We start from the raw sequence: 26,356 nt of genomic DNA, 5'->3' as shown, positions 1-26,356 counted from the left end.
TTACTGAAGCATAGCCCAGCATCCCCGACTAATATAGCACCTTCTCACTTTCTCAACCCTTTGAATTCCATAGCATTTAAATCCACTTACTTCAAAGGTACTCGTCTCTATGTAAGTTTTCGGTACTGTTATTTAAACAAAGTCTTTGCTTAGTCTAACTCAGAAACTCTAAGTTAGACAAGTATATCCTTGAGACTTTTCATTGACTGCCTTAGAGAAAGCATGGCATAAAAGAATGAATCTTAAAAATAACTGCGCGTCACTGACTAGTGTTCAAATTCATGAACATAAGAGGTATTAACAATGTGAATCTATAGGAAACAAAACAAAACAGTAATGAGAGAACTGACTCATTGTACCTATTTTTTTCTCCGTCAGCCATACTGAAGAGGCCTAAATGTCATTTATTCATTTAGGGCGACACATGTCACAAGTACCAGAAATCAGTTTCTTCACCAAGTTAAAAATACTCATGATTTGCATTTTAAAAGCAATATGCACTCACTGCCAAGAAGGCCTGTGGATAAGGCACAATATTATCAACTACAATCAACAGAACAGGGTGAAATGTTAGTGTAACTTCAGCCATCTAAGACCACTGGGGTAAGTCTATAAATGCAAACATGCAGCTACTAAATGACTCACTCAGCTGACCAAGCCGGTATGTTCGGAATGTAAGTCATCCAGCTCTGTGCTGCATCAGCGCAGCTGGAGTGGCCGTAGTGGAGACACTCAGGTCTCCCAGGACAACCAAAACCAGGGCCTGCCCGTCATCTTGATGGATTCCTAACAAAACATAAACCTATTTAAAACTGAGGCCCAGTGGAAGTCTGTGACATATATACTCCGATGTACGCTTTCCAGGGCAGCAACTTTTTCCCAACATGAATTCCTAAAGATCTAACCGCAGGCCTCTTTCAGTACAGAAGGGTTGTGCTTAACTACGTGTCTGAGAATAGTGATTTCTCAGGAAGGAGCAGGGAGTGAAAGAAGGCATGACAGTCCCCGAGGGGGAATTTTCAGACCAGCACACATCCGCGCCCCACTCACCTCAGCTGTCTGATAAGCCTTAGAGTCTCAGGCCCTATGGGGTTTGGGGAGCAGGGGTACAGGCTGTAGGGCCTCAGGGATCTTGCTCTATCCTCATACCTTCCCCACTTGGGACTTCTGAAATGAAGACAAACACGCTGCTTTTTCTGTAGGATTTTTTAAAAAGGTGGACTCCAGAGAGAACAAATGCAAACAAATACCCAGGAGAACAGTCTCAGTGTTCCTAGTGGAGACTGAACCGAATGTTTCCTGAGCATCTCCTTCATGCTTTTGTCATCTGGGAGAAAAACAGTGTGTTCCAACCTTCTCGCTTGTGTTCACATTCCAGGAAACAGAATGTCTCACAATACTGAATAGAACGGGAGGGAGTATACTAAAAATCTCTCATGGATGACTTCATAGAGTTTTAATACAAATGTAAAAAATAGTAGTATGGTCCAAATATAATACTCTGTACCCTCCCAAAATTTTACTCTTTCACAGAAACAAATCAATACACACCTGCAGTGTGCTATGTAGCATCAACATTCGTCAGAAAGATTTAACCAATTCTATTTGATTGCATTGTGTAATTTAACTCTTGGGCTTCAAATTCTACTGATTCAATTTCAAAAGTACTTAAACTGTACTTAAACTTAAAAGTACTTAAACTGTACTTCTCCTGTATCTCTACTACTGGAGAAGTAAATCCAACTCATCAACCCTCTCAAGACAGCATCATTTTCAGACTATACCCATCAGGCGATATCATAAGATTTATTGCTCTCCAACCCAAATCTCATTGTATTACAGTAGATTAAAACCTACTGTTGCTTTTGCATGACCAAAAAGACAAAGTCTAAGCTCCTTACCTTTGCAAAAAAGCCTTTCACAAGCTTTAAATTCAATTCTGCTCCTCCTCACCTTGTGCAGTATTCCCGAGTCTCATTATACTTACTTGCGTGTGTGTGGTCATACTCAGTTGCTCAGTCATGTCTAACTCTTTGTGGTCCCATGGACTGTAGCCCACCAGGCTCCTCTGTCCACAGAGTTTTCCAGGCAAGAATACTGGAGGGGGCTGCCATTCCCTACTCAAGCGGAACTCTTCCACCCAGGGATCGAAGTCGCACCTCTTGTGCCTTCAGCACTGGCAGGTGGATTCTTCACTACTAGTGCCACCTGGGAAGTCAAGTAATTCCTGAACACAGAGTAACTTTTCTTTGACTTCACACATGCCACCTACTTCACTTAGAATGTCTTCCCCCAACTTCGTTACTAAAAATAAATAAGTAAATTTTCCTATCAAAAACAAACTCGAATTTTACTCTTTCCTCAAAGTGATTTGTTATTGGATGCTTGTAGTCGGTAAATGTTAAAATATAGCTGCTTTCAAAACAAGAAATATGTACTTTAGCTGCACTGTGTGGCATCATAGTTCCCTAACCAGGTGTCAAACCCATGCTCCCTGCAGTGGAAGTGCAGTCTCAACCACTGGGGCCACTAGGGAAATCCCAAGAAACATTTATTATCTCTTTGTTTCTGTGACCAGGAATTTGGATGGAGCTTAGCTGATCGTTTCAACAGGGGAAATCTCAGGCTGTCAGGATGCTGACTGGGGCTGTACTGAAGCCTTGACTGGGCTGGAGAATCTCCTTTCAAGATGGCTTACTCACATGGCTCTTGCAAAAACCCTTTTTGGCTACTGGCAGGACGCTCAGCTCCTCAAACATGGACCTCTCCATAGGGTTACTTAAGTGTTCAGATGACATGGCAGCTGGCCATGAGAAACCTCAGGGATAGCAAAAAGGAAACTAACGTCTTTTATCTATTTGACCACATTTTCTTCATAGGAAGTGAATCACTAAGTTCTGATAATAATCATGAAATGCCTTCACCTTTGCAGAGGGGATTGTCAAAGAATTTAAACATGCTTTAAAACAACTGCAATTTCCAAAATTTCCCCAGAAGTCAGCTTTTCTTTCTTCTGTTTTCCCTGGTTATTTCTGTTAGCTGTCTTGTAAAACATAATATATTGTCTAAGGAGTTCATCTGAAAAGATACTGTGGGGCTTTAGTACATAAACATCAAACTTCTATTTTGCTATTTCCATATGAAGTCTTGGAAATCTCAAGACTTCAAAAATTAGATTAGTTAAAAAATAATAGGGATAACTGACTAGTCATCTGGCAGGAGAAAAGTGTAACTCTATATTGTTCTTTATATAAAAATAAATTCCAAGTGAGTTTATGATTTTTAATTTTTAAATGAAACTATACTGCAAGGAGATCTAACCAGTCCATTCTGAAGATCAGCCCTGGGATTTCTTTGTAAGAAATGATGCTAAAGTTGAAACTCCAGTACTTTGGCCACCTCATGTGAAGAGCTGACTCACTGGAAAAGACTCTGATGCTGGGAGGGACTGGGGACAAGAGGAGAAGGGGACGACAGAGGATGAGATGGCTGGATGGCATCACTGACTCGATGGACGTGAGTCTCAGTGAACTCCGGGAGTTGGTGATGGACAGGGAGGCCTGGCGTGCTGCGATTCATGGGGTCGCAAAGAGTCGGACATGACTGAGCAACTGATCTGATCTGATCTGATAAATTTATCAGGAAAATATGAACAAACATTTTTTTATCATCTTGGGGTAGAAAGGCCCTTTGAAGAATGACATAAAAGCCCAAAGTCATTAGGAGGAAGAAACTGATAAAGATGACTACTTACCTAGTAACACAGCTGTATAGAAGAAAAAAAAAAAAGATTTAAACAAAAAGAAAACATGGAAAAGACAAACAGAGAAATATTAGTAACGTATGATAAAAAAAATAATTTTCTTAATAAATATAGAGTTCCCTAGTGGCTCAAATGGTAAAGAATCCACCTGCAATGCAGGAAAGCTGGCTTTGATCCCAGAGTCGGGAGGATCCCCTGGAGGAGGCCATGACAACCACTCCAGTATTCTTGCCTGGAGAATCCCATGGACAGAGGAGCCTCGTGGGCTACAGTTCATGGGATCACACAGAGCTGGACACGGCTGAGTGACTAACACTACAATAAGAAAAAGTGTACAAATGAGCAAAAGGACTTCCATTCCAAGAAAGCAGAGTACAGGCTACAATCTCGACATCCTATAACAAATCCAAAAATGTATAAAATAACTTTTAAATGCTTATCTGCCCTTAAAAACACAAAGGAAATGCTCAGGGTACTATAACTATGATAAACCTTTGCATATGAGTTAGAATTAGATTTATTTGTGGGTAACAGAGATCTAAAACAGCAGTAGCATAAGTGAGATTATATATGTGTGTGTATGTATGTGTGTGCATATATACAACACCTTTGGGGAAAACCTGAACAAACTTTTTGATCAACCCAATGCGTACATATACACATATACAAGCAAGATTATACCAGAGATCACACATATACAAGTGATGCACAGACACATTTCTCTCACATAAAAGCCCACGGGCAGAGCACAGGGACAGAAGGGCAGTTCTACCAAAGTCTTCATTAAACTCACCATCCTGTCATACTGCTGTGTGGCTGTAATTCTCGTGGTCTCTGTTGTCAGCTAGATCTCTAGCCTCATCTCCATTCCAGGAAGCATCCAAAAAGGAGCCGTTGACTGAAGAAAGTTTCTAAAAACCACACATGCGTTTCTGCTGACATCTCATTGACTAGAACTTTGTAATAAGATCACATTTAAGCAGAAGTAGTTTGGGAATACAGTCTTCAATTTGTTCAGATACCCAGCTAGAAATCAGGGATTCTATCTTGTGAGAGAAGAAGAATATATATTTGGAAATATGAGCAGCTTCTACATTCACTAAAAGTCAAAGATAACACAGAAAAAATCTCAGTGTAAGACATTTCTGAAAGTGAGAATTGAAGGACATGGAGACTAAGACCATCAGAACCAGTCTATAGAAAATGTCCACGAGCTCCCGGACTAAGCTTTGAAGCTGCCCAGTTCTTTACCTTTCCATAATTTAATGACTCACTCTTTAGACTGTAAGATGTACTCCAGTGTCAAACCAATGGATGATGATCTTTTTCTCTCCCTTAAATTAGCCAGAATCAGTTTCTGCTGCTCTCAACAAAAATAATCTCAATCGACATGGTTCAAGATATTTATTCCAAAATTTTCAGTCAAATGCACATGCATACATACACACACAAAGACACACACACACACACACACACACACACACACACACACTGGATGTGTCTCTTGAGAAATAAAGGTGAGGTGAGGTTGTGTAGTTCATTAGCAATCATCCATTTCAACAACAAAAAAAGGGCAGATTTCTCTTCATCTCATTCCATCTTTCTGATTATCACCTCAAGGGTTCAATAGGGGTTCCAAAATATTTAAGACTAATTAATTTTGAGTTTCATGTTTTAATTGCAGATCCAATCATATTATTTCCCTACTTAAAACTCTGGGATGAATGTCTATCATTTTTCTGGAAAAAGTCCAAACTCCTGATCATAATATAGAAATCTCTCTATAACCTGGCCACAGACTAATCCTCCTCCTTTTCTATGTTAATCTGTGCAATCTTAGTCAATATAATTATTTACTGACAGCCTACCGTGTGCCAGCCACTGTTCCAGATGCCAGATATATAGTCAGGAATGATATACAAAATATCTAGCAACTATATAAGAAGATACCAGCTGTAAACAAATGACAAAGCTTTACCAATGTGTATTATCAGAATACCAACCTGAATGTATCAATAAATACATTGGAGCCTCTACCTGTAAAGAGTTACCTTCTTTAAATGGGAAGAGAGACAATAGATAAAACACTAAACAAGTTATTAAGAAAATTTCAACTATAAGAGTATAAGAAAGATAGAGAAAATGTCATCTAATGAAGTGACATTTGAGTTGAGATATGAATAAATAAGATGTAACAGGTTGAAATACAGCCCACACAAAAGGTATGTCCATGTCTTAACCCCCAGAACTTGTAAACACTGACTGTGTTTAGAAAAGGTGGCATTATGGATGTGATTAAGTGAGGACCTTGAGATGAGATTATCCTGGACTATCTAAGTGAGCACTAAATTCAACGACACTTGTCTTTGTAAGAGAAAGGCAGATGGAGATTTGAGACAAAAAGGAAGAGACAGAGACACACAGAGGAGTAAGTGATGTGAAGACCAAGGCAGAGACAGGAGTGATGCAGCTGCAAGTCAAGGAATGCTAACAGTCACCATAAGCTGAAAGAGGCAGATAGTGGATCTCTCCTGTCCTAGTCAACCCAGGTGGCCATTAACAAAACACCACAGATTGCACGGCTTAAACAACAGACATGTATTTACCAGAATTCTGGAGGCTGTGAAATCTAATATCAAGGTGTTGGCTGATTCACTTCCCCAGTAAGGGTCTTCTTGGACTCCAAATGCCCACATTTTCATGGTTTGTAGTAATTTGTTGCAGCAACCCTAGAAATATAACATAGAAGGCAACTTTGGAGAATCTGAGAGAAGTATATTCTAGTCAGAATGAACAGAGAGTGAAAACTTCCAAGATCACCTATAGAGAATATACCACTAATCAAAGCTAATGAAAGAAGATTTGGGGGAAATATAACATGTCTGTGAAAACATGCCATTTTTCTCCAAGGTAATCTCTAAATCCAATGCTGCTCCAATCAGTGTCCTCAAAAATTTCTCACTTGAGATTACAAACTGATTTCAAAATTTATATGGAAGATCATAGCCAAAACAATTCTGAGAAATAAAGGACAAAAGGTGTAATATTTGCTTAACACCTATTGTCTTATTATAAAGATATAGCAGTTAAGAGAATGTGATATTGCTATAAAGATAAGCAGACCAAAAGAGCTCAATTTCAAAACCTATAAATAGACCTCTATTTATACAAACATATAAATAACACCAATACACACACATATGCTTGAAAAGTTCAACAAAGGTGGCATTTCAGCATAATCCTCCTTTCCTTCCTTAGTAAACACTGGCCCAGGGAAGGTTCAGAGAGGGAGTCATCCTTCCCAAATACAAGCAGGAAGGGATGCTCTAGCAGAAGAGAATTTTTAAATGACAATGAGGCTGACTGAAAGCTTGCCTGCTCTTTACCGCTACCATGTGCTGGCAAATTAACGTCAGTGCTGAAATACTCCTGCCCCAGTAGACCACTCCCCATTGCCCTTGCCCTAAGCAGGCCGCTGCCCTTTCACACTCTCCTCTCTTTGTAGACATAGCAATGGAATTTCTCAGTTCAGTTCAGTTGCTCAGTCATGTCCAACTCTTTCTGACTCCATGGATTGCAGCACACCAGGCCTCCCTATCCATTGCCAATTCCCAGAGCTTGCCCAAACTCATGTCCACTGAGTCGGTGATGCCACCCAACCATCTCATCCTCTGTTGTCCCCTTCTCCTCCTGCCTTCAAATCTTTCCCAGCATCAGAGTCTTTTCCAATGAGTCAGTTCTTTGCATCAGGTGGCCAAAGCACTGGAGTTTCAGCTTCACCATCAGTCCTTCCAATGAATATTCAGAACTGATCTCCTTAGGATGGACCAGGTGGATCTCCTTGCAGCCCAAGGGACTCTCAAGAGTCTTCTCCAACACCACAATTCAAAAGCACCAATTCTTCAGTGTTCAGCTTTCTTTATAGTCCAACTCTCACATCCATACATGACTACTGGAAAAATCATAGCTTTGACTAGATGGACCCTTGTTGGCAAAGTAATGTCTCTGCTTTTTAATATGCTGTCTAGGTTGGTCACAACTTTTCTTCCAAGGAGAAAGCGTCTTTTAATTTTATGGCTGCAGTCACCATCAGCAGTGTAATTTCTGACCCTGTTTAAATACAGCAATCTGCCTGCTCTGTCTCTAACTGAAGCTGCACACAGGCAAGCTAACAATTCCAGTTTAACGTTCAGTTCAGTTCAGTTCAGTCGCTCAGTCGTGTCCGACTCTTTGTGACCCCATGAATTGCAATACACCAGGCCTCCCTGTCCATTACCAACTCCCAGAGTTCACCCAAACTCATGTCCATTGAGTCAGTGATGCCATCCAGCCATCTCATCCTCTGTCGACCCCTTCTCCTCCTGCCCCCAATCCTTCCCAGCATCAGAGTCTTTTCCAATGAGTCAACTCTTCTCATCAGGTGGCCAAAGTATTGGAGTTTCAGCTTTAGCAGCAGTCCTTCCAAAGAACACCCAAGTGTGATCTCCTTTAGAATGGACTAGTTGGATCTCCTTGCAGTCCAAGGGGCTCTCAAGAGTCTTCTCCAACACCACAGTTCAAACGTATCAATTCTTCGGCACTCAGCTTTCTTCACAGTCCAACTCTCACATCCATACATGACCACAGGAAAAACCACAGCCTTGACTAGATGGACCTTTGTTGGCAAAGTAATGTCTCTGCTTTTGAATATGCTATCTAGGTTGGTCATAACTTTCCTTCCAAGGAGTAAGCATTTTTTAATTTCATGGCTGTAATCACCATCTACAGTGATTTTGGAGCCCAAAAAAATAAAGTCTGACACTGTTTCCACTGTTTCCCCATCTATTTGCCATGAAGTGATGGGAACAGATGCCATGAGCTTAGTTTCCTGAATGTTGAGCTTTAAGCCAACTTTTTCACTCTCTTCTTTCAGTTTCATCAAGAGGCTTTTTAGTTCCTCCTCACTTTGTTAGTGACTGCAAACCTCTAAAGGGCACTAAACACTAGTAAGTATTTTACTACACTTTCTTTGAATACTTGCCTCTCCCACTATGCAAAATCACATCACACCTTTTTTTTTCTTCTCAAATCTACAGCCCCCCACCTCTGCCATTCTGCTTATTATCAGCTGATGACTGACTCATACTTCACTGAGCAAGTAGGACTGAGATGAGAATTTCCTCATCTTCTTCCATCAAACATACCATCTCTACGTCTGAAGTCTACCTTTCTGCCTCCTCTTCCAATAGGCAAGGTGTTCCTGCTCCTAAATGCTTCTCCACTGGTGCTTTGGGTCACATTCCTATCCCCATTTCAAGGACTTTAAGCACAGTCTAACCTCCTGTCATTCAATTGATAATTTTAAATAATGAAAGGATGGTGATGGATGGATCAGTGCATCAGGTGATTGATGGATGAATCCATAAATGCAGAGAGAGAAAGACAGAATTACGTTCCCATGATCACACCTCCTCAGAGCTGTAAGCCCTCCCCTCTTTTTATGGTTCCTTTCCCAGTAATACTTCTCTATGTTGATCTCTAAAGTCATTCTCTTCACTTCCTTACTTCTTAGCTGATCATCAATTTGATCTAACTGGATCTGGTCACCACCATTCCACAGAAACTATTGTAAGCGAGATCACCAAAAATCTCCATCATGCCCAAACCAATGTGACTTCCCTGCCCTTTTTCCAAACTCCCCACAGAGCTCAGCTCCTTAGGATTCCCCTCTCCTTGAGACACTTCCTCCTCTTGTAGAACTACATTGTCTGGCATCCTTCCTGCCTAACCAGCTGCTTGTTCTCAGCTCATCCACATTTTTTAGATACTACCTGTACACTTCATTCTCACAAACCTCCCTCTACAAGTCCACCCTTCTTCCCTGAACTCTGAAAGGCATTTATTTCAGAACTGCACTCCTGATTCTCCCCCATCCAGGTTTATCTACCATGTTTACCTTATAGCAAATGACACTACAGCCCACCTGGCTACACAAGCCAGAAGCCTAACAGTTACTTTTTATTCTCATACCCCAAATTAAATTGTCTCATACCCCATCAACAGTCATAACTCCAAAACATATTTTAACTCGAACCATTTCATTCTGTGAAATAAAATTTGTATTTTATGGCAAAACAAGAAAAGTGTAAACATACAACTTCTTCTCTGCCCTTTGGTCTCCTCTCTCCCCCAACTGTGCTTTGTGTATCTGCATTATGCATTGACCAGACCTCCCTCCTCCATCGGCAGGAATACCTGCTTAACCTTAAGGAGCAACAATCTCTAGCATCAACAAGACAACTCCTTAAAAGGCAGAACCGCTTCTGATCTTGTAAAGGGTCACATGGCCCACCAGGATGACACTTAGAGCTGGATTATATAAACTGTCAATAATACATCATTTGATGTACAGCCTTCTGTCTCAAAAAAAAAAAAAAAAGAAACAAACTTAATTGTGCCTTGATTTCTAAGTGGCAGAACAGTTCTCAGAGCTTTCTGAGATGCTCTTCCTGGGTTATAATACTCAAATTTGACTCGAATAAAATTTTCCATTGCTTTCTTAGATTGACTAGTTTTTCACTGACAATACCATTTCTTTATTCTCTAAGCCACCTTCACTTGGGCTACTAAAATCTCTTCCTGCTTGCCTACCCATCATTCCTGCACCCAAAGTTCCATATTTCATAAAAAGCAAGAGTAGGCTTCTAAAAGTGCAAATCAGATCACGTTGCTCCCCTGATGAAAACTCTCCAATGACTTTTCATTACACCTAAAATAAAAGCCAAAACCCTCCCAGCAGCCTCGAAGCCCCTCCCATTCTGTCTTGCTCACCTCCACCTGTGCAGTCCCATCTCGTGCAGCCCTCTGCACCACTCAATACACTTCAGCTCTGCTGACCTTCTTTTTCTGGATGTGATCAAGACCCTTCTCCTTAGAAGAAGCTCACATCCTAGAGTGCCTGGGTGGTCCAGGTGTGCATCTGTTATCCTGATGTCCTACCCACTGTATTTGTCCCAGATTTGTCTTTTATTTTAAACCCAAGGCTTAGTAATAGTTACATTAAAATAAGCCAGGATAGGTTTAATAGATGTTCACTTTGTACTTCCAGTTACCACCCTGGCCTTGTCTACTAGTGTGTGAGACACATGAGAACTGAACTGAGTCCTCACTCTAGCAAACCGGTTACACCTGAAAACTGACCTCACTAAGTATCCTGTTTCCCAGACCCTTTACAAAGGAAAAGGAACAAACAACCAGTGTTTTTTTCTAAAACAAATTACATGGGGACAAGAGACCAGGGAGAGCGAACTCCTGCAGTCTCGGGTGGTAGCGAGAGATGCAGTAACGGTCTCTGCCTCTAGGATCTGAACACCAGAAAGAGACAAAGCCTCACCTCAAAGGGCTAATTCTGGTCCCAGCCAGTGCGGCACAACCTTGGATGATATCCTGTGGACCACTGGACTTGCTTGTTTCTGGGTGTTGTACTCCAACAGCCAGAAACAAGCAAGTGCAGTAGCATACTACTCAGAGGTAATTGTTTCGCCAGGATTCAGAAAGCTGTAGTGGATCAGATGGGCAGCAGACCACCAAATAGTGACCGTGACCCTTTTTTTGGTACAAGTTTGGCTTTGGGGAGTGCTCTGGGGCTTCTTCTTGGTTCAGCCACTGAACTGGTTATCACTGGTTGTCGAATAAAATCCATTTCCCTCACACATCACAATTCGATTGAGAAATCGTTTGTTCTTGTTACACAGAATAAGAGAAGATAACACTCCAAAATGGCTATTTTTTAATCTGCGGTCAGCTCATGAGGCACCCATTTATTGAGGTTTTTCACCTTTCCAATTTTCACCTTTCCAAACGACCATAGAAGGTCGACGTTGAGTTACTGGGCAACTTCTCAAGTAGTTGTAAGAGGATCAGCTTCAATGATTGCTCTCAGTTGATCACTGTCAACTTCCAATGGCTGGCCACTAAGCTCCTCATCGTCAAGGCTCTCATCTCCTTTGCAAAACTTCTTGAACCACCACTGCACTGTACATTCATTAGCAGTTCCTGGGTCAAATGCATTGTTGATGTTGTAAGCTGTCTCTGCTGCTTTATGACTCATTTTGAACTCGAATAAGAAAATCACTCAAATTTGCTTTTGGTCTATCATTTCCACAGTCTAAAATACATAGAAAATAAATAGCAAGTAATAATTCATTAGCAAAAACACAAAGCAAGAAATGTGCATTAAAATGATATATAACATAACCACATTTATTTAAGAATGAATTCCAATATTAAATGGCAAAGTGAAACAATGCAAAACTGCAATTACTTTAGCACCATCCTAATAATGGGTGCATTTTCTTCACTCTACTCTGGATCATTTAACTGAGTAGCTGGGTCTTCAAAACACGTAATAAATCTGAGCCCACTCACTGCCTGCAAGATAACTCCTATAGAGCCTGTGACACCTTGTACATTCTGGGTAAACAGTAGCTAAAAGCTAGGATCAATGATTACCCAAGGAGTACCCAGACTATGTTAGGCTCCTAGAAGTTTCCAGGAGGTTATAGACCCTGATTTATACACTCTGAGAGCTTACATTCTACTTGGGTTATAACTGGAATACATGTGAATCTGAATGACAACAAAAGTCAAAATTACTCAAAGTAAGTAATCCAACAATAAATGCTGCAGGAGTTCAATGAAAGGGCATTATTTTAAGCTGGATAATATCTTTTTTATGTAAAAATTAATGAGTTCATGATGGCACAATTGGATAGGATAGGGAGGACAGGGATTGGATAGGATTGGATGCATAGGGAGGCCTGGCGTGCTGCGGTTCACGGGGTCGCAAAGAGTCGGACACGACTGAGTGACAGAACTGAACTGATGGCGATAGGTTATACAAATCTCAGTCAACAAAAAGTAGTACTAACACATCCCAAAAAGAAGGTCGCAAATACTGAGAACAAGTTGAGTATTTGCATTTATTTTCTTTTCCTCTAAAAATAAACAATTTACTGTTGTAAGGTCAATTAAAGTATATACTGGAAAAACAGTAGGAATGTAGAAAAAATAAGATGACCATCCACACAGCACCCACAATGCTGCATGCACGTCAGTAAACTGCTCTGGCACACAACCACACAGGACCAGAAGCTATATGACCAATATCTCAGAGTAATAAAACTCGGGGATGCTAATTTATACAAACCAAGCCTGTAAGAGAGTAACTGCCCAGGGACCACTTCACACAGGGGAATGTAACTTCAGCTCGTCTAAATTGTGTACTTTCGGACACACAGGGAAACAAAATCTTCACACGAACTTGGTGAGGATGGACCCAGAATGGTGGCAGGGCAGTGAATTTTATGATTTCTGCATGTTTGATGACATTAGACCTAAGGGCCTTACAGGTCCATCCTCTTAATAAGGAAAGAGTCACCAAACATCCCCAGAGCTGTTTGAACACCTAGAATACCTAGAACATGGACTGGCTCACAGCTGACATTCAGTGAATATTCACTGAATGACTGAATGAATAAAAGTTCCCCTAACGGTACTTTGATAATTGTTGTCAAACTTGACTTTGTTTTTCTACAATTTTTCCTGAAATGTTCTAAATTGCATTATTCCAATCAACACGTTTTTAATGATGTACATTAATACCTTTATTTCTTTATACTCAAGATTCACAGGTTGAAAAGTCAGTTCTTTTAAAACAGGGTTACTCAAACTCAATGCTATTGACGCATTTAACCAGAGAATTCTCTGTTGTGAAGAGCTATCCTCTACACTGTAGACAGTCTACCAGTATCACTGGCCTCTACCCACTAATGCCAGTAGCTCAGGCACGCGCACGCGCACACGTGCACACACAGTCTCCCCTGTGTTTCCTATTAATATTTACCTTTGTGATACAAGATTATATTTTGTTTCATGGTTTTGAGGTAGTTCATCGTAACAAGACTAATGAAAGGAAGACTGGCTTGGGGGTGGGGTAAGGCAGAACAGAAGGAGTTTGAGAGGAAATTAACAGTTGCCAAGAACAGCTTATGCCTTAGAATGCTCAAACTACTGCACAATTGCACTCATCTCACACATTAGTAAAGTAATGCTCAAAATTCTCCAAGCCAGGCTTCAGCAATATGTGAACCTTGAACTTCCTGATGTTCAAGCTGGTTTTAGAAAAGGCAGAGGAACCAGAGATCAAATTGCAAACATCCACTGGATCACGGAAAAAGCAAGAGAATTCCAGAAAAACATCTCTTTCTGCTTTACTGACTATGCCAAAGCCTTTGACTGTGTGGATCACAATAAACTGTGGAAAGTTCTTCAAGAGATGGGAATACCAGACCACCTGATCTGCCTCTTGAGAAAGCTGTATGCAGGTCAGGAAGCAACAGTTAGAACTGGACATGGAACAACAGACTGGTTCCAAACAGGAAAAGGAGTACGTCAAGGCTGTATATTGTCACCTTGCTTATTTAACTTCTATGCAGAGTACATCATGAGAAATGCTGGGCTGGAAGAAGCACCAGCTGGAATCAAGATTGCCAGGAGAAATATCAATAACCTCAGATATGCAGATGACACTACCCTCATGGCAGAAAGTGAAGAGGAACTCAAAAGCCTCTTGATGAAAGTGAAAGTGGAGAGTGAAAAAGTTGACTTAAAGCTCAACATTCAGAAAACGAAGATCATGGCATCTGGTCCCATCACTTCATGGGAAATAGATGGGGAAACAGTGGAAACAGTGTCAGACTTTATTTCTTTGGGCTCCAAAATCACTACAGATGGTGACTGCAGCCATCAAATTAAAAGACGCTTACTCCTTGGAAGGAAAGTTATGACCAACCTAGATAGCATATTCAAAAGCAGAGACATTACTTTGCCAACAAAGATTCGTCTAGTCAAGGCTATGGTTTTTCCTGTGGTCATGTATGGATGTGAGAGTTGGACTGTGAAGAAGGCTGAGTGCCGAAGAATTGATGCTTTTGAACTGTGGTGTTGGAGAAGACTCTTGAGAGTCCCTTAGACTGCAAGGAGATCCAACCAGTCCATTCTGAAGGAGATCAGCCCTGGGATTTCTTTGGAAGGAATGATGCTAAAGCTGAAACTCCAGTACTTTGGCCACCTCATGCGAAGAGTTGATTCATTGGAAAAGACCCTGATGCTGGGAGGGATTGGGGGCAGGAGGAGAAGGGGACAACAGAGGATGAGATGGCTGGATGGCATCACTGACTCGATGGACATGAGTATGCGTGAACTCCAGGAGTTGGTGATGGACAGGGAAGCCTGGCGTGCTGCGATTCATGGGGTCGCAAAAGTCGGACACGACTGAGCAACTGATCTGATCTGATCTGATCTGAAGAACTGCTAAGTTAATCAGAAATGTTCCAGGCATTGTCAAATATCCCCTGGGGACAAAATTAACTAGTTCTTTAAAGTAACCTCTCTCTCTTACCTATTAAGGACTAATTTCAGAATTTAACAGTCAGAAACTACTGAATCTTCACTGTTGTGTCTCTTGAGCTTCACCCTTCCCCCAGGTACTGCCCAGGCCACCAGACCATTACATAGATACACCACCTACAGTGGTAATTTCAATGAAGAAGGAAAAGAAAAGAATCCAGAAGGAAATTAAGTCCCTCACTTCCACCTACCCACTCCAAATGCACTCATCCCTCCATATCCAAGGGTTCCATATGCACAGATTCAACCGACCATGGACTAAAAATAGTCGGGGAAAAAATTTCCAGAAAGTTCCAAAAAGAAAACCTTGAATTTGTCAGTCAGCAACTATTTACATAACATTTACATTGTATTAGGTATTATAAGTAACCTAGAGATGATTTAAAGCATACAGGAGGGTGTGTACAGGTTATGTGCAAATGCTACACCATTTTATATAAGGGCCTTGCACATCTTCAGATTTTGGAATGAGGGTACAGAGAGGTTCATGAAACTAGTCCCCCCTACCCTGCAGGTATGAGGGATCACTGTAATGCCAAGGGTCCCTGGAGACAGAGTGACAAGAATGCCGTTTTGTCAGTTGAGTCTTATTAACACACTTTGTCAACTTCCACACAACACAAAATTTTGAGGAAAAATACAAGAATCAAGTAACCCCAAAAGATGAAGTTTGACTACAATGACCATTCTCCCAACAAAGACTAGTGTGATTATCTCCAGCTTTCTTTAAAATCCAAACACTTTTGGCTTAGTTATTGGGAAGAATGAAAAACACTAAAAGAATTTTGAAAAGTCAGAATTCTTAACTCACTGATCCTAAAAACAAATTTATGAAACAAATATAAGCAATGTAATATGACTTTTTACAATGTAAAGGGTTAGTCAGTTACGTTTGACTCTTTGAGACCTATGGACTGTACCCCGCCAGACTCCTCTGTCCATGGAATTCTCCAGGCAAGAATACTTGAATGGGTTGCTATTCCCTTCTCCAGGGGATCCTCCCAAACCAGGGATTGAACCCAGGTCTCCCACATTTCAGGTGGATTCTTTACCATCTGAATCACCAGAGAAACATGTCAAAAGCCTGTTCATTTATATAACCATATTTTACAAATATAAAATAATATAGCACATACTAAATACATAAAAGGCATAAATTGATACATATGCCAAATACCACTTGAGGTAAAGATTATTTTATAATTGAGAGAACAGGGACCCAGACTAATGAAACTGTCAAAGTTATAAACAGATTCAAGGTGCAAATCTTTGTTTTCCCAGCAACCCTACAGCACCTCCCTTGTGAGTGTAGGAGAGCAAAATCTGCCACCCCAAAATGTCTCATCATGTGGATTATTTTGAACTGAAAACAATTAACACCCAGAAGACTGAAGAATAAACATTGGCTTTTCCCATAACTGCCCCCAAAACCGTTTAGATGGAGGGCCTCTTCAGGAAGGGGGCTATCCCCCTAAATAACTACAGTAGGAAGTAGGTGTATAGATAAGAAGGAAGCTGGAAATGTCTGTCAAAATTCCTCTCTATCTCCCAGGCCTCCTCTTCATGACCCAGCAAATATTTATTCACCAAATATTTGTTTTTCTACTTCCATTGGCATTGCCTTCTTCCCTTCTGAAGTCCCAAACCACTACCCCCAACAATCCTCTTTTTTCTTTAGCTAAAGGTGGTATTTAAAGGTGAGGGTCTCAGCCATTTGAGGTAGTTATTCAGTTTTTCTTTCCGGATATCTCCCATTGTACATAGGTCATTAAAATTTTGATTTTCTCTTGTTAATCTCTCTCATGTCAACTCAATTCTTAGACAAGCCAGAAGAACCTAGAAGGGTACAGCAAACTTTCTTCCTGCCCAACATGAATGTATCTTACTATTCATTTTGACTTCATAAAAACCTGAATAACTACCATAACTTCTATAGCACATGCCTAAATTGTTGACACAGCAAACACTGTTTGATCTAAAATAAACATAACTCATTACTGGACATTTCATTGCACTCCAGAGAGAAGAAATACAGCTCCACCCACCAGAACACCGACACAAGCTTCCCTAACCAAGAAACCTTGACAAGCCACCTGTACAAACCCACACAGAGCGAGGAAATGCCACAATAAAGAGAACTCCACAAACTTCCAGAATACAGAAAGGACACCCCAAACTCAGCAACTTAAACAAGATGAAGAGACAGAGGAATACCCAGCAGATAAAGGAACAGGATAAATGCCCACCAAACCAAACAAAAGAGGAAGAGATAGGGAATCTACCTGATAAAGAATTCCAAATGATAGTGAAATTGATCCAAAATCTTGAAATCAAAATGGAATCACAGATAAATAGCTTGGAGACAAAGATTGAGAAGATGCAAGAAAGGTTTAATAAGGACCTAGAAGAAATAAAAGAGTCAATATATAATGAATAATGCAATAAATGAAATTAAAAACACTCTAGAGGCAACAAATAGTAGAATAACAGAGGCAGAAGATAGAATTAGTGAATTAGAAGACAGAATGGTAGAAATAAATGAATCAGAGAGGATAAAAGAAAAACAAATTAAAAGAAATGAGGACAATCTCAGAGACCTCCAGGACAATATTAAACGCTACAACATTTGAATCATAGGGGTCCCAGAAGAAGAAGACAAAAAGAAAGACTATGAGAAAATACTTGAAGAGATAATAGTTGAAAACTTCCCTAAAATGGGGAAGGAAATAATCACCCAAGTCCAAGAAACCCAGAGAGTCCCAAACAGTATAACCCAGGGCAAAACGCCCCAAAACACACATTAATCAAATTAGCAAAGATCAAACACAAAGAACAAATATTAAAAGCAGCAAGGGAAAAACAACAAATAACACACAAGGGAATTCCCATAAGAATAACAGCTGATCTTTCAATAGAAACTCTTCAAGCCAGGAGGGAATGGCAAGACATACTTAAAGTGATGAAAGAAAATAACCTACAGCCCAGATTATTGTACCCAGCAAGGATCTCAATCAAATATGAAGGAGAAATCAAAAGCTTCTCAAACAAGCAAAAGCTGAGAGAATTCAGCACCACCAAACCAGCTCTCCAACAAATACTAAAGGATATTCTCTAGACAGGAAACACAAAAATGGTGTATAAACTCCAACCCAAAACAATAAAGTAAATGGCAACGGGATCATACTTATCAGTAATTAACTTAAACGTAAATGGGTTGAATGCCCCAACCAAAAGACAAAGACTGGCTGAATGGATACAAAAACAAGACCCCTACATATGTTGTCTACAAGAGACACACCTCAAAACAGGGGACACATACAGACTGAAAATGAAGGGCTGGAAAAAGATTTTCTATGCAAATAGGGACCAAAAGAAAGCAGGAGTAGCAATACTCATATCAGATAAAATAGACTTTAAAACAAAGGCTGTGGAAAGAGACAAAGATGGTCACTACATAATGATCAAAGGATCAATCCAAGAAGATATAACAATTATAAATATATATGCACCCAACACGGGAGCGCTGCAATATATAAGACAAATGCTAACAAGTATGAAAGGAGAGATTAACAATAACACAATAATAGTGGGAGACTTTAATACCCCACTCACACCTATGGATAGATCAACTAAACAGAAAATTGACAAGGAAACACAAACTTTAAATGATACAATAGACCAGTTAGACCTAATTGATATCTATAGGACATTTCATCCCAAAACAATGAATTTCACCTTTTTCTCAAGCACACATGGAACCTTCTCCAGGATAGATCACATCCTGGGCCATAAATCTAGCCTTGGTAAATTCAAAAAAATAGAAATCATTCCAAGCATCTTTTCTGACCACAATGCAGTAAGATTAGATCTCAATTACAGAAGAAAAACTATTAAAAATTCCAACATATGGAGGCTGAACAACACGCTGCTGAATAACCAACAAATCACAGAAGAAATCAAAAAAGAAATCAAAATTTGCATAGAAATGAATGAAAATGAAAACACAACAACCCAAAACCTGTGGGACACTTTAAAAGCAGTCCTACGAGGAAAGTTCATAGCAATACAGGCATACCTCAAGAAACAAGAAAAAAGTCAAATAAATAACCTAACCCTACACCTAAAGCAACTAGAAAAGGAAGAAATGAAGAACCCCAGGGTTAGTAGAAGGAAAGAAATCTTAAAAATTAGGGCAGAAATAAATGCAAAAGAAACAAAAGAGACCATAGCAAAAATCAACAAAGCCAAAAGCTGGTTCTTTGAAATGATAAATAAAATTGACAAACCATTAGCCAGACTCATCAAGAAACAAAGGGAGAAAAATCAAATCAATAAAATTAGAAATGAAAATGGAGAGATGACAACAGACAACACAGAAATGCAAAGGATCATAAGAGACTACTATCAACAATTATATGCCAATAAAATGGACAACGTGGAAGAAATGGACAAATTCTTAGAAAAGTACAACTTTCCAAAACTGGACCAGGAAGAAATAGAAAATCTTAACAGACCCATCACAAGCACGGAAATTGAAACTGTAATCAAAAATCTTCCAGCAAACAAAAGCCCAGGTCCAGACGGTTTCACAGCTGAATTCTACCAAAAATTTAGAGAAGAGCTAACACCTATCCTACTCAAACTCTTCCAGAAAATTGCAGAGGAAGGTAAACTTCCAAACTCATTCTATGAGGCCCCCATCACCCTAATACCAAAACCTGACAAGGATCCCACAAAAAAAGAAAACTACAGGCCAATATCACTGATGAACATAGATGCAAAAATACGTAAGAAAATTCTAGCAATCAGAATCCAACAACACATTAAAAAGATCATACACCATGACCAAGTGGGCTTTATCCCAGGGATGCAAGGATTCTTCAATATCCGCAAATCAATCAATGTAATACACCACATTAACAAATTGAAAAATAAAAACCATATGATTATCTCAATAGATGCAGAGAAAGCCTTTGACAAAATTCAACATCCATTTATGATAAGAACTCTCCAGAAAGCAGGAATAGAAGGAACATACCTCAACATAATAAAAGCTATATATGACAAACCCACAGCAAACATTATCCTCAATGGTGAAAAATTGAAAGCATTTCCTCTAAAGTCAGGAACAAGACAAGGGTGCCCACTTTCACCATTACTATACAACATAGTTTGGAAGTTTCGGCCACAGCAATCAGAGCAGAAAAAGAAATAAAAGGAATCCAAATTGGAAAAGAAGAAGTAAAACTCTCACTATTTGCAGATGACATGATACTCTACATAGAAAACCCTAAAGACTCCACCAGAAAATTACTAGAACTAATCAATGATTATAGTAAAGTTGCAGGATATAAAATCAACACACAGAAATCCCTTGCATTCCTATACACTAATAATGAGAAAACAGAAAGAGAAATTAAGGAAACAATTCCTTTCACCATTGCAACAGAAAGAATAAAATACTTAGGAATATATCTACCTAAAGAAACTAAAGACCTATATATAGAAAACTATAAAACACTGGTGAAAGAAATCAAAGAGGACACTAATAGATGGAGAAATATACCATGTTCATGGATTGGAAGAATCAATATAGTGAAAATGAGTATACTACCCAAAGCAATTTATAGATTCAATGCAATCCCTATCAAGCTACCAACGGTATTCTTCACAGAGCTAGAACAAATAATTTCACAATTTGTATGGAAATACAAAAAACCTCGAATAGCCAAAGCTATCTTGAGAAAGAAGAATGGAACTGGAGGAATCAACCTACCTGACTTCAGGCTCTACTACAAAGCCACAGTCATCAAGACAGTATGGTACTGGCACAAAGACAGAAATATTGATCAATGGAACAAAATAGAAAGCCCAGAGATAAATCCTCCCACATATAGACACCTTATCTTTGACAAAGGAGGCAAGAATATACAATGGATTAAAGACAATCTCTTTAACAAGTGGTGCTGGGAAAACTGGTCAACCACTTGTAAAAGAATGAAACTAGAACACTTTCTAACACCATACACAAAAATAAACTCAAAATGGATTAAAGATCTCAACGTAAGACCAGAAACTATAAAACTCCTAGAGGAGAACATAGGCAAAACACTCTCCGACATACATCACAGCAGGATCCTCTATGACCCACCTCACAGAATATTGGAAATAAAAGCAAAAATAAACAAATGGGACCTAATTAAACTTAAAAGCTTCTGCACAACAAAGGAAACTATTAGCAAGGTGAAAAGGCAGCCTTCAGAATGGGAGAAAATAATAGCAAATGAAGCAACTGACAAACAACTAATCTCAAAAATATACAAGCAACTCCTACAGCTCAATTCCAGAAAAATAAATGACCCAATCAAAAAATGGGCCAAAGAACTAAATAGACATTTCTCCAAAGAAGACATACAGATGGCTAACAAACATATGAAAAGATGTTCAACATCACTCATTATCAGAGAAATGCAAATCAAAACCACTATGAGGTACCATTTCATGCCAGTCAGAATGGCTGCGATCCAAAAGTCTACAAGCAATAAATGCTGGAGAGGGTGTGGAGAAAAGGGAACTCTCTTACACTGTTGGTGGGAATGCAAACTGTTACAGCCACTATGGAGAACAGTGTGGAGATTCCTTAAAAAACTGGAAATAGAACTGCCTTATGATCCAGCAATCCCACTGCTGGGCATACACACTGAGGAAACCAGAAGGGAAAGAGACACGTGTACCCCAATGTTCATCGCAGCACTGTTCATAATAGCCAGGACATGGAAGCAACCTAGATGCCCATCAGCAGATGAATGGATAAAGAAAGCAGTGGTACATATACACAATGGAGTATTACTCAGCCATTAAAAAGAATACATTTGAATCAGTTCTAATGAGATGGATGAAACTGGAACCTATTATACAGAGTGAAGTAAGCTAGAAAGAAAAGCACCAATACAGTATACTAACGCATATATATGGAATTTAGAAAGATGGTAACAATAACCCTGTGTACGAGACAGCAAAAGAGACATTGATGTATAGATCAGTCTTATGGACTCTGTGGGAGAAGGAGAGGGTGGGGAGATTTGGGAAAATGGCACTGAAACATGTATAATATCATGTATGAAACGAGTCGCCAGTCCAGGTTCGATGCACGATACTGGATGCTTGGGGCTGGTGCACTGGGATGACCCAGAGGGAGGGTATGGGGAGGGAGGAGGGTTCAGGATGGGGAACACAGGTATACCTGTGGCGGATTCATTTCGATATTTGGCAAAACTAATACAATATGGTAAATTTAAAAATAAAATAAAATTAAAAAAAATAAAGATACACATTCTCAATGATTTGTTAAACTTTAATGTAAACTTCCAGATGTTCAAGCTGGTTTTAGAAAAGGTAGAGGAACCAGAGATCAAACTGCCAACATCCACTGGATCACGGAAAAAGCAAGAGAGTTCCAGAAAAACATCTCTTTCTGCTTTACTGACTATGCCAAAGCCTTTGACTGTGTGGATCACAATAAACTGTGGAAAGTTCTTCAAGAGATGGGAATACCAGACCACCTGATCTGCCTCTTGAGAAAGCTGTATGCAGGTCAGGAAGCAACAGTTAGAACTGGACATGGAACAACAGACTGGTTCCAAATAGGAAAAGGAGTACGTCAAGACTATATATTGTCACCCTGCTTATTTAACTTCTATGCAGAGTACATCATGAGAAACGCTGGACTGGAGGAAGCACAGACTGGAATCAAGATTGCCGGGAGAAATATCAATAACCTCAGATATGCAGATGACACTACCCTCATGGCAGAAAGTGAAGAGGAACTCAAAAGCCTCTTGATGAAAGTGAAAGTGGAGAGTGAAAAAGTTGACTTAAAGCTCAACATTCAGAAAACGAAGATCATGGCATCTGGTCCCATCACTTCATGGGAAATAGATGGGGAAACAGTGGAAACAGTGTCAGACTTTATTTTTGTGGGCTCCAAAATCACTACAGATGGTGACTGCAGCCATCAAATTAAAAGACACTTACTCCTTGGAAGGAAAGTTATGACCAACCTAGATAGCATATTCAAAAGCAGAGACATTACTTTGCCAACAAAGGTCCGTCTAGTCAAGGCTATGGTTTTTCCTGTGGTCATGTATGGATGTGAGAGTTGGACTGTGAAGAAGGCTGAGTGCCGAAGAATTGATGCTTTTGAACTGTGGTGTTGGAGAAGACTCTTGAGAGTCCCTTGGACTACAAGGAGATCCAACCAGTCCATTCTGAAGGAGATCAGCCCTGGGATTTCTTTGGAAGGAATGATGCTAAAGCTGAAACTCCAGTACTTTGGCCACCTCATGCAAAGAGTTGACTCATTGGAAAAGACTCTGATGCTGGGAAGGATTGGGGGCAGGAGGAGAAGGGGACGACAGAGGATGACATGGCTGGATGGCATCACTGACTCGATGGACGTGAGTCTGGGTGAACTCTGGGAGTTAGTGATGGACAGGGAGGTCTGGCATGCAGCGATTCATGGGGTCGCAAAGAGTCGGACACGACTGAGCGACTGAACTGAACTGAATGTAAGCTTCTGATGGTCTTAAAATGTAAGAAACCAATGTACAAGACCAAGAAAAAAATTAAACACTTGGCCAGAATTTCTATTTAGTCATATGTTGGAGTGATTTAGCTACATGTGGTCAGTTAAATCAAACATATGACCACAACCTAATAAAATAACTATGTATAAGACATTAGCACACTTGAGACATGTTTAGTCCTATTCAAGGGGAGTAGAATGTTTTTAGGGGAGTGGAATGTTTTTCTGTGTGTGTTTTTCTTGACAAAATAGGGACTTTAATCCCAAGTAAACTCTAGGAGACAGATGGTCTCTCCCCGCCTATAGATCAGGTCTCATAAAGTCATGAATATTTTTCTGTTTTAAAGTCAGACGTGGTATTTCAACAACTTTTTTATTATACCTTAGAACTAGAAACAACTGCCTTCAGAGACATTTTCCCATTCATCCTGAATCTTTTATCTTGTCCTCAAATGACCAGTCAGGAAAATCAGAAGAGTTTAATGTTCCAAGAGTCACAACAACGCTGTTCGGATAAGCGCTGGGAGCCAGGACGTGTCGAAAAGAAGCTTTGATTTATTTCAGGAGATCACTAAAAGAGACTCATTACCTAAATTTTTCAGTCAGTAAATGTGGTTTAAATATAAACGATAACATCAGTTCAACATTCAGAACTTTTCCAATTCTAACTGCCTACAAGAATACCACAGGCTACTTACACTTAATCACTAGTAACCAACCTTTCTGCAGAAACCGCTCTTTCTGAAATACTTAAAGAATAATAAAGGACAACAGTCAGAAATGTAAAGACTCCCAATTTTGACCTTTGTTATTTGCCTAGCACCCACTGAAAAACCCTTTAGCCTGACTGTGTTTACAAGTAATGTATGTCATTAATTTTGAGCAGAAGAAACAATTAGCACATAATCAGCTATCAATTATCCCAAGTCTAAGTCTCTCCTGGCTGGATCTGTCTTGTATTGTTTTGACTTTTTTTTTTAAGTAAGTGCTTAGAACCACATATTATTTTTCACAAAGAGAAAAGTACAAAACTGTACTGACCTATGTGACTTATAATGGTTAATAAACAATTTTTAAAAAGAAAAAAAAAGTTGCAGTAAAACACATTGCTGATGTGGAATAGTCTCAGAAGGATAGGTGGTCATTGGTATGAAGACCTCACATAATGAGTCCAGAAGTATTCCTTCCTCTGTAACTTTTTGGAATAGTTTCAGAAGGATAGGTGTTTACTCTAAATGGTAGAATTCACATGTAAAGCCATCTGTCTTAGATTTTTGTTCGTTGGGAGTTTTTAAATTACTGATTCAATTTCAGTGCTGGGAATTGGTCTATTTGCATTTTCTATTTCTTCCTGGTTCAGCCTTATGAGTATCTAAGAATATGTCTGTTTCTTCAAAGTTGTCCATTTTATAGGTACAGAGTTACTGTCATGGTCCGGGCATCGGTTGGAAAAGAATTTCCAGACATGAAAGAGAATGAAAGGGAAATAAAGTTTATTAGGGTGGGAGACGCTGTTAGAACAGCAGGCCAGATCAAGGGAGAACTGACATTGAACAGGGGTCCTTAGTCCACTTTTATACCCAGGGTACAAGGAGTAGAATAAGGGTCTTGCAGGTCATTTGCTGATTGGATGAGGCACATATACTGGGTTGGGGGAAGAGTAGGGCAAATACCTTCTCCCTATGGAGTAGGAGGGGAGATAGGTTACACTGCTCAGGAGGACCTGAAATCCATTAATAGTTACAACATGGGGGAGGGAAAGACGATAAGGGTCTGGTTTTTCTGTTCCTGCATTCCAACACCCTCCTTGGTTTTACCTACTCTTTCATCCTTGGGTCACCACAGTTACTAACAGTAGCCTCTTAGGATCTTTTATATCCTTGTAACTTCTTTTTCATTTCTGATTTTATTGATTTGGGCCCTTTTTTTCTCAGTGAATTTGGCTAAAGGCTTATCAATTTTGTTTATTTCTTCAAAGAACAGCCTTTAATTTCTTGGATCTTTTCTATTGTTATTTTAGGTACCATAAAAATAGAAATTTACAGGCCAATATCACCAATGAATACAGTTGCAAAAATCCTCAACAATATACTAGCAAATGGAATCCAATAAGGATCATGAATCATGATCAACTGAAATTTATTCCAGGGATACAAGGATTTTTTTTTAATATCTCCAAACTAATCAAAGTGATACATCACATTAAAAAATTGAAGAATAAAAACCATATGATCACCTCAATAGATACAGAAAAAGCTTCTGATAAAATTCAACATCCATTTATGATAAAAACTCCCCAGAAAGTGGGCACAGAGGGAATATACTTCAACATAATAAGGGCCATATATGACAAACCCAAAGCTAACATCATACTGAACAGTGAAAAGCTGAAAGCATTTCCTCTAAGATCAGGAACAAAACAAGGATGCCCACTCTCATCACTTTTATTCAACATAGTTTTAGCAACAGCAATCAGAGAAAAAATAAAAGGAATTCAAATTGTAAAAGAAGTAGTAAAACCATCACTGTTTGCAGATGACAGAATATATATACAGAATATC

General features: G+C 39.5%; 1 long non-coding RNA gene across 3 annotated transcripts in view; it reads right to left on the bottom strand.

Annotated features, from left to right (window-relative positions):
• Positions 1-26,356, bottom strand: part of LOC133227569 (uncharacterized) — a 356,831-nt gene that overhangs the window by 308,806 nt on the left and 21,669 nt on the right. The window contains exons 5-7 of one of the 3 annotated variants that reach the window (XR_009729869.1): positions 11,595-11,909; positions 6,370-6,492; positions 4,682-4,809 (exon numbers count right to left, since the gene is read on the bottom strand). The exons of 1 other annotated variant lie outside the window; for it this stretch is intronic. This is a non-coding gene — a long non-coding RNA (uncharacterized LOC133227569). Of the gene's footprint in view, positions 1-1,050; positions 1,674-4,681; positions 4,810-6,369; positions 6,493-11,594; positions 11,910-26,356 lie in introns of those variants that run through there. One more of the 3 variants, XR_009729867.1, reaches the window with a different exon arrangement.

The sequence above is a fragment of the Bos javanicus genome, chromosome 16 (assembly GCF_032452875.1).
Source record: "Bos javanicus breed banteng chromosome 16, ARS-OSU_banteng_1.0, whole genome shotgun sequence".
NCBI classification, from domain to species: domain Eukaryota; kingdom Metazoa; phylum Chordata; class Mammalia; order Artiodactyla; family Bovidae; genus Bos; species Bos javanicus.
Note: the sequence above shows the minus strand (reverse complement) of the source record. Positions and strands in the feature narration are given on the sequence as shown.